General features: G+C 45.2%; 1 long non-coding RNA gene across 1 annotated transcript; it reads left to right on the top strand.

Annotated features, from left to right (window-relative positions):
* The first annotated feature begins 603 nt into the window (after positions 1 to 603).
* LOC127912101 (uncharacterized) lies at positions 604 to 2,027 on the top strand. Its single transcript, XR_008080762.1, has 3 exons — positions 604 to 756; positions 1,232 to 1,330; positions 1,823 to 2,027. It is a non-coding gene; the product is annotated as an uncharacterized LOC127912101 (long non-coding RNA).
* The last annotated feature ends 11,193 nt before the right edge of the window (positions 2,028 to 13,220 follow it).

Below are 13,220 nucleotides of genomic sequence, written 5' to 3'. Positions count from 1 at the left end.
TTGCTTTCAGGCAGAGGTGGGTTCATGGTTCATGGTTCATGCTTCATGGTGGCACTCTCCCGCTGGGATGGAATGTTTAGAGTGAATCAACATCTGTTATTTTTCTATCTCCTCTCAGGGCCGTGAGGCAGCTGTCCATCATGCACACAAGGGGTCAAGGGTCATAGTGACCTTTGGTATGTTTCAACACATGAAGGTCGACAAGGTCAATGTAACCTCTCCTCTGCAGTGTTCATTTTGTCAGCTATTTTACATTTCCTCTTAGTGTTTTGACTTAAAATAGCTTTTAGTCTTAGTCACATTTCAGTCATTTTATCCTTTTTAGTTTTAGTTATTATCAGTCGACTAAAACTCTGGACAATTTCAGTCTAGGTTTAGTCAGAGTCATTTTTGTCAATTCCTTTTCTATTAAATAATTCATATTGAGGCCTCTAACTTCCATCATGTGCACATTCAGCTTCTTCCAACGAGTCTCACTAATATATATTCTTCTGTAGCTTACCTGGCCGTGATTAACCAAAGGCTACTACCAAGCCTTGGCTACAGGTTAAACCATTCTTCCAACTAGTCTCACTAAGGTTAGAGTGTAGAGGTGGCAGGGTGGCCTAGTGGTTAGAGTGTAGAGGTGGCAGGTAGCCTAGTGTTTAGAGTGTAGAGGTGGCAGGGTAGCCTAGTGGTTAGAGTGTAGAGGTGGCAGGGTAGCCTAGTGGTTAGAGTGTAGGGGCGGCAGGGTAGCCTAGTGGTTAGAGTGTAGAGGTGGCAGGGTGGCCTAGTGGTTAGAGTGTAGAGGTGGCAGGTAGCCTAGTGTTTAGAGTGTAGAGGTGGCAGGGTAGCCTAGTGGTTAGAGTGTAGAGGTGGCAGGGTAGCCTAGTGGTTAGAGTGTAGAGGTGGCAGGGTAGCCTAGTGGTTAGAGTGTAGAGGTGGCAGGGTAGCCTAGTGGTTAGAGTGTAGCCTAGTGGTTAGAGTGTAGAGGTGGCAGGGTAGCCTAGTGGTTAGAGTGTAGAGGCGGCAGGGTAGCCTAGTGGTTAGAGTGTAGAGGTGGCAGGGTAGCCTAGTGGTTAGAGTGTAGAGGTGGCAGGTAGCCTAGTGTTTAGAGTGTAGAGGTGGCAGGGTAGCCTAGTGGTTAGAGTGTAGAGGTGGCAGGGTAGCCTAGTGGTTAGAGTGTAGAGGTGGGTAGCCTAGTGGTTAGAGTGTAGAGGTGGGAGGGTAGCCTAGTGGTTAGAGTGTAGAGGTGGCAGGGTAGCCTAGTGGTTAGAGTGTAGAGGTGGCAGGGTAGCCTAGTGGTTAGAGTGTAGAGGTGGCAGGGTAGCCTAGTGGTTAGAGTGTAGAGGTGGCAGGGTAGCCTAGTGGTTAGAGTGTAGGGGTGGCAGGGTAGCCTAGTGGTTAGAGTGTAGAGGTGGCAGGGTAGCCTAGTGGTTAGAGTGTAGAGGGTTAGGCAGGGTAGCCTAGTGGTTAGAGTGTAGAGGTGGCAGGGTAGCCTAGTGGTTAGAGTGTAGAGAGTGGCAGGGTAGCCTAGTGGTTAGAGTGTAGAGGTGGCAGGGTAGCCTAGTGGTTAGAGTGTAGAGGTGGCAGGGTAGCCTAGTGGTTAGAGCCTAGTGGTTAGCCTAGTGGTTAGAGTGTAGAGGTGGCAGGGTAGCCTAGTGGTTAGAGTGTAGAGGTGGCAGGGTAGCCTAGTGGTTAGAGTGTAGAGGTGGCAGGGTAGCCTAGTGGTTAGAGTGTAGAGGCCGCAGGGTAGCCTAGTGTTTAGAGTGTAGAGGTGGCAGGGTAGCCTAGTGGTTAGAGCGTTGGGGAGGCAGGGTAGCCTAGTGGTTAGAGTGTAGAGGTGGCAGGGTAGCCTAGTGGTTAGAGTGTAGAGGTGGCAGGGTAGCCTAGTGGTTAGAGCGTTGGACTAGTAACCGGAAGGTTGCAAGTTCAAATCCCCGAGCTGACAAGGTACTAATCTGTCGTTCTGCCCCTGAACAGGCAGTTAACCCACTGTTCCCAGGCCGTCATTGAAAATAAGAATTTGTTCTTAACTGACTTGCCTTGTTAAATAAAGGTTCAATTAAAATAATAATAATAAAAAGGCAGAATGTGAGCTTTCCAACCTGATATTCAGCCAATAACATCAGTATTTCCAGTTGGAAACCGTGAGAGGACGGCAGACACAGATGAATAACAGCTCACGTGGCAAAAAAATACTAGCGTTTGGATGTGATGAAAGGAAAATGATCTCCAATATGAACACTATTGTTCCATTAACAGAATTGAGGTTCGTTACAATTTCGACGTTCCTTGCCTGTGCATCGTCGGTTGAAAAGACAGACGACTGAAGTGATAGCCTGGGAAGCTGTGTGTGTTGGAAAGATGCACAGAGCGAAGCTCAAGTAGCACATGAAAGATTGCTTTAAATATTCTGCAAAAATAACGCATGCTTGGCCAAAACATATAAGAAGGAGCTTCATGTCAAATTGAATGTCCATTAATCTCAAGTGAAATTCTCATCGCGTTACATTTTCGTCAACTAAAATTAAAATCAATTTGTAGTAGTTGTAGTTGTTTTGTTCAGGGCGTCTCGTCTCGTTATTGTCATAGATTTAGACAGGAAAAATATGTCATTTTTTTTGGCATAGTTCTTATTGACCAAATTAGCACTAGTCCTCTGGTGTATGGTTATCGGGTCTGGTGTATGGTTGTCAGGTCTCTCTGGTGTATGGTTGTCAGGTCTCTCTGGTGTACAGTTGTCAGGTCTCTGGTGTATGGTTATCGGGTCTGGTGTATGGTTGTCAGGTCTCTGGTGTATGATTGTCGGGTCTCTCTGGTGTATGATTGTCAGGTCTCTCTGGTGTATGATTGTCAGGTCTCTCTGGTGTATGGTTGTCAGGTCTCTCTGGTGTATGGTTGTCAGGTCTCTGGTGTATGGTTGTCAGGTCTCTCTGGTGTATGATTGTCAGGTCTCTCTGGTGTATGGTTGTCAGGTCTCTGGTGTATGATTGTCAGGTCTCTGGTGTATGGTTGTCAGGTCTCTCTGGTGTATGGTTGTCAGGTCTCTGGTGTATGGTTGTCAGGTCTCTCTGGTGTATGGTTGTCAGGTCTCTCTGGTGTATGGTTGTCAGGTCTCTCTGGTGTATGATTTTCAGGTCTCTCTGGTGTATGGTTGTCAGGTCTCTGGTGTATGGTTGTCAGGTCTCTGGTGTATGGTTGTCAGGTCTCTGGTGTATGGTTGTCAGGTCTCTGGTGTATGGTTGTCAGGTCTCTGGTTTATGGTTGTCAGGTCTCTCTGGTGTATGATTGTCAGGTCTCTCTGGTGTATGGTTGTCAGGTCTCTGGTGTATGGTTGTCAGGTCTCTCTGGTGTATGGTTGTCAGGTCTCTCTGGTGTACAGTTGTCAGGTCTCTGGTGTATGGTTATCGGGTCTGGTGTATGGTTGTCAGGTCTCTCTGGTGTATGGTTGTCAGGTCTCTCTGGTGTACAGTTGTCAGGTCTCTGGTGTATGATTGTCAGGTCTCTCTGGTGTATGATTGTCAGGTCTCTCTGGTGTATGGTTGTCAGGTCTCTGGTGTACGGTTGTCAGGTCTCTCTGGTGTATGGTTGTCAGGTCTCTGGTCTATGGTTGTCAGGTCTCTCTGGTGTATGGTTGTCAGGTCTCTGGTGTATGGTTGTCAGGTCTCTGGTGTATGGTTGTCAGGTCTCTGGTGTACAGTTGTCAGGTCTCTCTGGTGTACGGTTGTCAGGTCTCTGGTGTATGGTTGTCAGGTCTCTCTGGTGTATGGTTGTCAGGTCTCTCTGGTGTATGGTTGTCAGGTCTCCCTGGTGTATGGTTGTGAGGTCTCTGGTGTATGGTTGTCAGGTCTCTGGTGTATGGCGTTAGGTCGCTGGGGTATGGTTGTCAGGTCTCTGGTCTATGGTTGTCAGGTCTCTGGTGTACGGTTGTCAGGTCTCTCTGGTGTACGGTTGTCAGTTCTCTAGTGTATGGTTGTCAGGTCTCTCTGGTGTATGGTTGTCAGGTCTCTCTGGTGTATGATTGTCAGGTCTCTCTGGTGTATGGTTGTCAGGTCTCTCTGGTGTATGTTTGTCAGGTCTCTCTGGTGTATGGTTGTCAGGTCTCTCTGGTGTATGGTTGTGAGGTCTCTCTGGTGTATGGTTGTCAGGTCTCTCTGGTGTATGGTTGTCAGGTCTCTCTGGTGTATGTTTGTCAGGTCTCTCTGGTGTATGGTTGTCAGGTCTCTCTGGTGTATGGTTGTCAGGTCTCTCTGGTGTATGGTTGTCAGGTCTCTCTGGTGTATGGTTGTCAGGTCTCTCTGCATTTGCATTTTGAAATGTAGAGTTGGTATTTAATTAAACAAAATGTGTTTTTGGAGCAGGAAATTAACTATTTGGCTAATTGTGTGATGTAGGTGTGTTGCTGTGTTAAGAGTTTAGTAAAAGTATCTTAAGTACAGGTAAGCGATTGTTATGCAATTGTAAATAAAAAAAACTGTAAAGGTGAAATGTTGCTGTTCTGAAGAGAGTGACTGCATGGTTCAGCAGCTCTGTGTGTGTAGTAATGACAACAGAATGCTAGAAGGAGGGATCAGCAGCTCTGTGTGTGTAGTAATGACAACAGAATGCTAGAAGGAGGGATCAGCAACTCTGTGTGTAGTAATGACAACAGAATGCTAGAAGGAGGGATCAGCAGCTCTGTGTGTGTAGTAATGACAACAGAATGCTAGAAGGAGGGATCAGCAACTCTGTGTGTAGTAATGACAACAGAATGCTAGAAGGATGGATCAGCAGCTCTCTGTCTGTAGTAATGACAACAGAATGCTAGAAGGATGGATCAGCAGCTCTGTGTGTAGTAATGACAACAGAATGCTAGAAGGATGGATCAGCAGCTCTGTGTGTAGTAATGACAACAGAATGCTAGAAGGATGGATCAGCAGCTCTGTGTGTAGTAATGACAACAGAATGCTAGAAGGATGGATCAGCAGCCCTGTTTGTAGTAATGACAACAGAATGCTAGAAGGATGGATCAGCAGCTCTGTGTGTAGTAATGACAACAGAATGCTAGAAGGATGGATCAGCAGCCCTGTTTGTAGTAATGACAACAGAATGCTAGAAGGATGGATCAGCAACTCTCTGTGTGTAGTAATGACAACAGAATGCTAGAAGGATGGATCAGCAGCTCTGTGTGTAGTAATGACAACAGAATGCTAGAAGGATGGATCAGCAACTCTCTGTGTGTAGTAATGACAACAGAATGCTAGAAGGATGGATCAGCAGCTCTGTGTGTAGTAATGACAACAGAATGCTAGAAGGATGGATCAGCAGCTCTGTGTGTAGTAATGACAACAGAATGCTAGAGGGATGGATCAGCAGCTCTGTGTGTAGTAATGACAACAGAATGCTAGAAGGATGGATCAGCAACTCTCTGTGTGTAGTAATGACAACAGAATGCTAGAAGGATGGATCAGCAGCTCTGTGTGTAGTAATGACAACAGAATGCTAGAAGGATGGATCAGCAGCTCTGTGTGTAGTAATGACAACAGAATGCTAGAGGGATGGATCAGCAGCTCTGTGTGTAGTAATGACAACAGAATGCTAGAAGGATGGATCAGCAACTCTCTGTGTGTAGTAATGACAACAGAATGCTAGAAGGATGGATCAGCAACTCTCTGTGTGTAGTAATGACAACAGAATGCTAGAAGGATGGATCAGCAACTCTCTGTGTGTGGTAATGACAACAGAATGCTTGAAGGATGGATCAGCAGCTCTGTGTGTAGTAATGACAACAGAATGCTAGAAGGATGGATCAGCAGCTCTCTGTGTGTAGTAATGACAACAGAATGCTAGAAGGATGGATCAGGAGCTCTGTGTGTGTAGTAATGACAACAGAATGCTAGAAGGATGGATCAGCAGCTCTGTGTGTAGTAATGACAACAGAATGCTAGAAGGATGGATCAGCAGCTCTGTTTGTAGTAATGACAACAGAATGCTAGAAGGAGGGATCAGCAGCTCTGTGTGTAGTAATGACAACAGAATGCTAGAAGGATGGATCAGCAACTCTCTGTGTGTAGTAATGACAACAGAATGCTAGAAGGATGGATCAGCAACTCTCTGTGTGTAGTAATGACAACAGAATGCTAGAAGGATGGATCAGCAGCTCTCTGTGTGTAGTAATGACAACAGAATGCTAGAAGGATGGATCAGCAACGCTCTGTGTGTAGTAATGACAACAGAATGCTAGAAGGAGGGATCAGCAGCTCTGTGTGTAGTATTGACAACAGAATGCTAGAAAGATAGAGGATAGCTGCGAAGGCACAATATTCATGAACAACCTTTGGCTTTCAGGCAGCTGTTTTTAAGCGGTGAAGAAAGTGCTTTTTTTCTCAACTATTTTTCGTGGTTTTGGCATCGAGAACTTGTAGAGAGGCAGAATAAGTTGTGTTTCTCAGTGTGGTCTGGGGCTGGGCTGACAGTATGAGGCTGAGAGGACTGCTAGAGGACAAGGGTGTGTGTGTGTGTGTGTGTGTGTGTGTGTGTGTGTGTGTGTGTGTGTGTGTGTGTGTGTGTGTGTGTGTGTGTGTGTGTGTGTGTGTGTGTGTGTGTGTGTGTGTGTGTGTGTGTGTGTGTGTGTGTGTGTGTGTGTGTGTGTGTGTGTGTGTGTGTGTGTGTGTGTCTTGCAGGACTGGAGAGGCAGAGCAGCAGGGGCCTGGGAGAGGGCTGCTTACACTTCCAGCACCTTAATGTGATTGGACAGATAGCCGACAGGCCTTACTGCCTGGGACTTATTTCCAGCTCCTACCCTGAAATACACAGAGAGAGAGAGAGAGAGAGAGAGAGAGAGAGAGAGAGAGAGAGCAGAGAGGGGGAGAGAGAGAGGGGGGGAGAGAGAGAGAGAGAGAGAGAGAGAGAGAGAAAGAGAGGGGGAGAGAGAGGGAGAGAGAATGAGAGAGAGAGAGAGAGAGAGAGAGAGAGAGAGAGAGAGAGAGAGAGAGAGAGAGAGTTTATGAATGTATAGAGAAAGAGAGAGAGTGTGTGTTTATGAATGTATAGAGAGAGAGAGAGAGAGAGAGAGAGAGAGAGGGGATAGAGAGAGAGTGTGTGTTTATGAATGTATAGAGAAAGAGAGAGAGAGAGAGAGAGAGAGAGAGAGAGAGAGAGAGAGAGAGAGAGAGTGTTTATGAATGTATAGAGAAAGAGAGAGAGAGAGAGAGAGAGAGAGAGAGAGAGAGAGAGAGAGAGAGTGTGTGTTTATGAATGTATAGAGAAAGAGAGAGAGAGAGAGTCAATATGTGTCAACAACTTGGGAAAATCCTCTGCATTATTATTAACAGCAGACTCGTACATTTCCTCAATGAAAACAATGTACTGAGCAAATGTCAAATTGGCTTTTTACCAAATTACCGTACAACAGACCATGTATTTACCCTGCACACCCTAATTGACAACCAAACAAACCAAAACAAAGGCAAAGTCTTCTCATGCTTTGTTGATTTCAAAAAAGCCTTCGACTCAATCTGGCATGAGGGTCTGCTATACAAACTGATGGAAAGTGGTGTTGGGGGTAAAACATATGACATTATAAAATCCATGTACACAAACAACAAGTGTGCGGTTAAAATTGGCAAAAACACACACATTTCTTCACACAGGGTCGTGGGGTTAGACAGGGATGCAGCTTAAGCCCCACCCTCTTCAACATATATATCAACGAATTGGCGCGGGCACTAGAAAAGTCTGCAGCACCCGGCCTCCCCCTGCTAGAATCCGTCCAATTTCTGCTGTTTGCTGATGATCTGGTGCTTCTGTCACCAACCACGGAGGGCCTACAGCTGCACCTAGATCTTATGCACAGATTCTGTCAGACCTGGGCCCTGACAGTAAATCTCAGTAAGACCAAAATAATGGTGTTCCAAAAAAGGTCCAGTCACCAGGACCACAAATTCAAATTCCATCTAGACACTGTTGCCCTAGAGCACACAAAAAATATACATACCTTGGCCTAAACATCAGCGCCACAGGTAACTTCCACAAAGCTGTGAACGATCTGAGAGACAAGGCAAGAAGGGCATTCTATGCCATCAAAAGAAACATAAATTTCAACATACCAATTAGGATTTGGCTAAAAATACTTGAATCAGTCATAGAGCCCATTGCCCTTTATGGTTGTGAGGTCTGGGGTCCGCTCACCAACCAAGACTTCACAAAATGGGACAAACACCAAATTGAGACTCTGCACGCAGAATTCTGCAAAAATATCCTCCGTGTACAACGTAAAACACCAAATAATGCATGCAGAGCAGAATTAGGCCGATACCCACTAATTATCAAAATCCAGAAAAGAGCCATTAAATTCTACAACCACCTAAAAGGAAGCGATTCACAAACCTTCCATAACAAAGCCATCACCTACAGAGAGATGAACCTGGAGAAGAGTCCCCTAAGCAAGCTGGTCCTGGGGCTCTGTTCACAAACACAAACACACCCTACAGAGCCCCAGGACAACAGCACAATTAGACCCAACCAAATCATGAGAAAACAAAAAGATAATTACTTAACACATTGGAAAGAATTAACAAAAAAACATAGCAAACTAGAATGCTATTTGGCCCTACACAGACAGTACACAGCGGCAGAATACCTGACCACTATGACTGACCCAAAATTAAGGAAAGCTTTGACTATGTACAGACTCAGTGAGCATAGCCTTGCTATTGAGAAAGGCCGCCGTAGGCAGACATGGCTCTCAAGAGAAGACAGGCTATGTGCTCACTGCCCACAAAATGAGGTGGAAACTGAGCTGCACTTCCTAACCTCCTGCCCAATGTATGACCATATTAGAGATACATATTTCCCCAGATCACACAGATCCACAAAGAATTCGAAAACAAATCCAATTTTGAAAAACTCCCATATCTACTGGGTGAAATTCCACAGTGTGACATCACAGCAGCAAGATTTGTGACCTGTTGCCACGAGAAAAGGGCAACCTGTGAAGAACAAACACCATTGTAAATACAACCCATATTTATGCTTATTTATTTTATCTTGTGTCCTTTAACTATTTGTACATTGTATATATATATATATATATATATATGACATTTGTAATGTCTTTACTGTTTTGAAACTTCTGTATGTGTAATGTTTACTGTTAATTTTTGTTGTTTTTCACTTTATATATTCACTTTGTATGTTGTCTACCTCACTTGCTTTGGCAATGTTAACACATGTTTCCCATGCCAATAAAGCCCTTGAATTTAATTGAATTGAGAGTGTGTTTATGAATGTATAGACATTATATAAATAGTTGTAAACACCCTGAACATTTTTTAGATTACTTCACTGAGCTGAATGTGCATATGTGATCATATGAGTTTGCCCGTGCGTTTGTGTGTGTGTGTTTTTACTTTCCTTGTGACCAGATGTCCTCACAAGGATATTAAACATGGACAACTCAGAGTGGGGACATTTCCACTCAAGGAAAAATACTGTTTTAGGCTTAGAGGTTGAGTTTGGGGTTAGTGTTACGATCAGGGTTAGGATTAGAGTTTTGGGTTTGGGGTTAGTGTTACGATCAGGGTTAGGATTAGAGTTTTGGGTTTGGGGTTAGTGTTACGATCAGGGTTAGGATTAGAGTTTTGGGTTTGGGGTTAGTGTTACAATCAGGGTTAGGATTAGAGTTTTGGGTTTGGGGTTAGTGTTACAATCAGGGTTAGGATTAGAGTTTTGGGTTTGGGGTTAGTGTTACGATCAGGGTTAGGATTAGAGTTTTGGGTTTGGGGTTAGTGTTACAATTAGGGTTAGGATTAGAGTTAGGGGTTTGGGGTTAGTGTTACGATCAGGGTTAGGATTAGAGTTTTGGGTTTGGGGTTAGTGTTACAATCAGGGTTAGGATTAGAGTTAGGGTTTTGGGTTAGTGTTACAATCAGGGTTAGGATTAGAGTTTTGGGTTTGGGTTTGGGGTTAGTGTTACGATCAGGGTTAGGATTAGAGTTAGGGGTTTGGGTTTGGGTTTGGGGTTAGTGTTACAATCAGGGTTAGGATTAGAGTTAGGGGTTTGGGTTTGGGTTTGGGGTTAGTGTTACGATCAGGGTTAGGATTAGAGTTAGGGGTTTAGGTTTGGGGTTAGTGTTAATTTAGGGTTAGGATTAGAGTTAGGGGTTTGGGTTTGGGGTTAGGGTTAATTTAGGGTTAGGATTAGAGTTAGGGATTTGGGTTTGGGGTTAGGGTTAATTTAGGGTTAAGATTAGATTTAGGGGTTTGGGTTTAGGGTTAGTTTAGGGTTAGGATTAGAGTTAGGGATTTGGGTTTGGGTTTAGGGTTCATTAGGGTTAGGATTAGAGTTTTGGGTTTAGGGTTAATTTAGGGTTAGGATTAGAGTTAGGGATTTGGATTTGGGGTTCGTGTTTATAATTCAGGTTTAGGAATAGAGTTAGGGGTTTGGGTTTAGAGTTAATTTAGGGTTATGATTAGAGTTAGGGGTTTGGGATTAGGAAAATAGGATTTTGAATGGGAATCAATTGTTGGTCCCCACGAGGATAGTAAAACAAATGTGTGTGTGTGTGTGTGTGTGTGTGTGTGTGTGTGTGTGTGTGTGTGTGTGTGTGTGTGTGTGTGTGTGTGTGTGTGTGTGTGTGTGTGTGTGTGTGTGTGCGCGTGACCCTCTGTGCCTCTCCTCTCTCCAGCACAGCAGTGGTGGAGCCATGCCAACAGTAGAATACTAATGAGAGCATGAGCCCGTCTCCCTGTTAATGATTCCATCTCCTCTACTCACTGACGATGTAGGCATGGCAGGCAGGCAGACAGGCAGGCAGGGAGGGAGGGAGGAAGACAGGGAGGGAGGGATTGCAGGCAGGGAGGGAGGGAGGAAGACAGGGAGGGAGGGAGGGATTGCAGGCAGGCCCACAGCACTGCAGCACTGCCCGAGCTATAAAAAGCATCAGGGAGGGAGGGAGGGAGGGAGGGGTGGGAGACAGGGAGTATGTTTAATGCGTGTCTGTTTCTCCACATAGAAAAACAGTTACATACTGTACAGAGAGACAAAAGAGAGAGAAAGAGAATAGAGAGAGAGAAAATAGAGAATAGATAGAGAGAAAATAGAGAATAGAGGGAGAGAAAATAGAGAATAGAGAGAGAGAAAATAGAGAATAGAGAGAGAGAAAATAGAGAATTGAGAGAGAGAAAATAGAGAATAGTGGGAGAGAAAATAGAGAATAGAGGGAGAGAGCAAAAGAGAGAGACAGAGACAGAGACAGAGACAGAGACAGACAGTGAGAATAGAAAATAGAGAAAACCAGACAGACAAAGAGAGAGAAATAGCCAGGCAGACAGAGAAAAAGTGTGAGAGAGAGAGAGAGAGAGAGAGAGAGAGAGAGAGAGAGAGAGAGAGAGAGAGAGAGAGAGAGAGAGAGAGAGAGAGAGAGAGAAATCCCCAAAAAGCCAGAGACTAGCTGTGCCCAGGAGGGCTCAGTACAGGAGCTATAGTCTCTAGCCAGCCTGAGGACTCCTGACCCCAGCTTCAGACCAGATTAGCCTGCTGCTCTATGTGTTCCCAGCCCTGGGCTCTCTCTCTCTCTGGGCACTGGGATGCCTGGCAGGGGCTCTGTGTGTGTTTGGCTGGCTAGGTAACAAGCTGTGAGTGTTTGGCTGGCTGGGTAACAAGCCAGCGCCTTTAATGGATAATTGACTATGGTTTCTATGGTTGCTATGAGAGGCATGCGGGATACTACGTTTGACCAGGGCAAATAGCATTCTGGTTAAAAGTAGTGTATTAAATTTGACCAGGGCCCATAGCATTCTGGTTAAAAGTAGTGTACTAAATTTGACCAGGGCCCATAGCATTCTGGTTAAAAGTAATGTACTAAATTTGACCAGGGCCCATAGCATTCTGGTTAAAAGTAGTGTACTAAATTTGACCAGGGCCCATAGCATTCTGGTTAAAAGTAGTGTACTAAATTTGACCAGGGCCCATAGCATTCTGGTTAAAAGTAGTGTACTGCATAGGGTGCCATTAGGGATGAGGTCACCGTTGGGTGTAACTATCTGTTCCAGTTGCATTGTGGTGCCTCCTAAAAATAAGCAGAGGGCTGTGACCAACCATAAAGAGCCTTTTGTCTCCCCTGCCTGGTTCAATTCACCTTAGACAAATAGCATGGGTGTTGACTGACAGTTCACACCTTCACCAGGCCCTCTGCTCTCTCTCTCTCTCTCTCTCTCTCTCTCTCTCTCTCTCTCTCTCTCTCTCTCTCTCTCTCTCTCTCTCTCTCTCTCTCTCTCTCGCTCTCTTTCACACTCTCTCTCTCTTTCACACACTCTCTCTCTCTGTCTCTTTCACACTCTCTCTCTGTCTCTTTCACACTCTCTCTCTCTTTCACACTCTCTCTGTCTCTTTCACACTCTCTCTCTTTCACACTCTCTCTCTCTTTCACACTCTGTCTCTCTCTTTCACACTCTCTCTCTCTCTCTCTCTCTTTCACACTCTCTCTCTCTTTCACACTCTCTCTCTGTTTCTTTCACACTCTCTCTCTTTCACACACTCTCTCTCTCTTTCACATACTCTCTCTCTCTTTCACACCCTCTCTCGCTCTCTTTCACACTCTCTCTCTCTTTCACACTCTCTCTCTCTCTCTCACACTCTCTCTCTCTGTCTCTTTCACACTCTCTCTCTCTTTCACACTCTCTCTCTCTGTCTCTTTCACACTCTCTTTCACACTCTCTCTCTCTCTTTCACACTCTCTCTCTGTCTCTTTCACACTCTCTCTCTTTCACACTCTCTCTCTCTCTCTTTCACACTCTCTCTCTCTCTCTTTCACACTCTCTCTCACACTCTCTCTCTCTCTCTCTCTTCTCACACTCTCTCTTTCACACTCTCTCTCTCTCTTTCACACTCTCTCTCTCTTTCAAACTCTCTATCTTTATTGCTCTCTCTCTCTCTCTCTTTCTGGAAACCCGAATACATGTACCTCTCTTGGGACTTTATAAGTTTCCACTCACCCCAAACCATGGTGACAAGTGGCATATTGACAGAAGAAAGGTGTTGTTTTAGTACAGTGTGTTGTCCCAATGTCCTATTCCCACTACAGGAAGTCTGAGCAGTATTACACATTACATCCTGACCTTTTCTTTAAACAGAGGACTAAGGGGTTGCGGTGCTAGAGGCGTTACTACAGACCCGGGTTCGGTCCCGGGCTGTGTCGCAGCCGGCCGCGACTGGGAGACGCCATGAGGCGACGTACAATTGGCCCAGCGTCGACCGG

The sequence above is a fragment of the Oncorhynchus keta genome, chromosome 26 (assembly GCF_023373465.1).
Source record: "Oncorhynchus keta strain PuntledgeMale-10-30-2019 chromosome 26, Oket_V2, whole genome shotgun sequence".
In the NCBI taxonomy this organism is placed as follows: Eukaryota; Metazoa; Chordata; class Actinopteri; order Salmoniformes; family Salmonidae; genus Oncorhynchus; species Oncorhynchus keta.
Note: the sequence above shows the minus strand (reverse complement) of the source record. Positions and strands in the feature narration are given on the sequence as shown.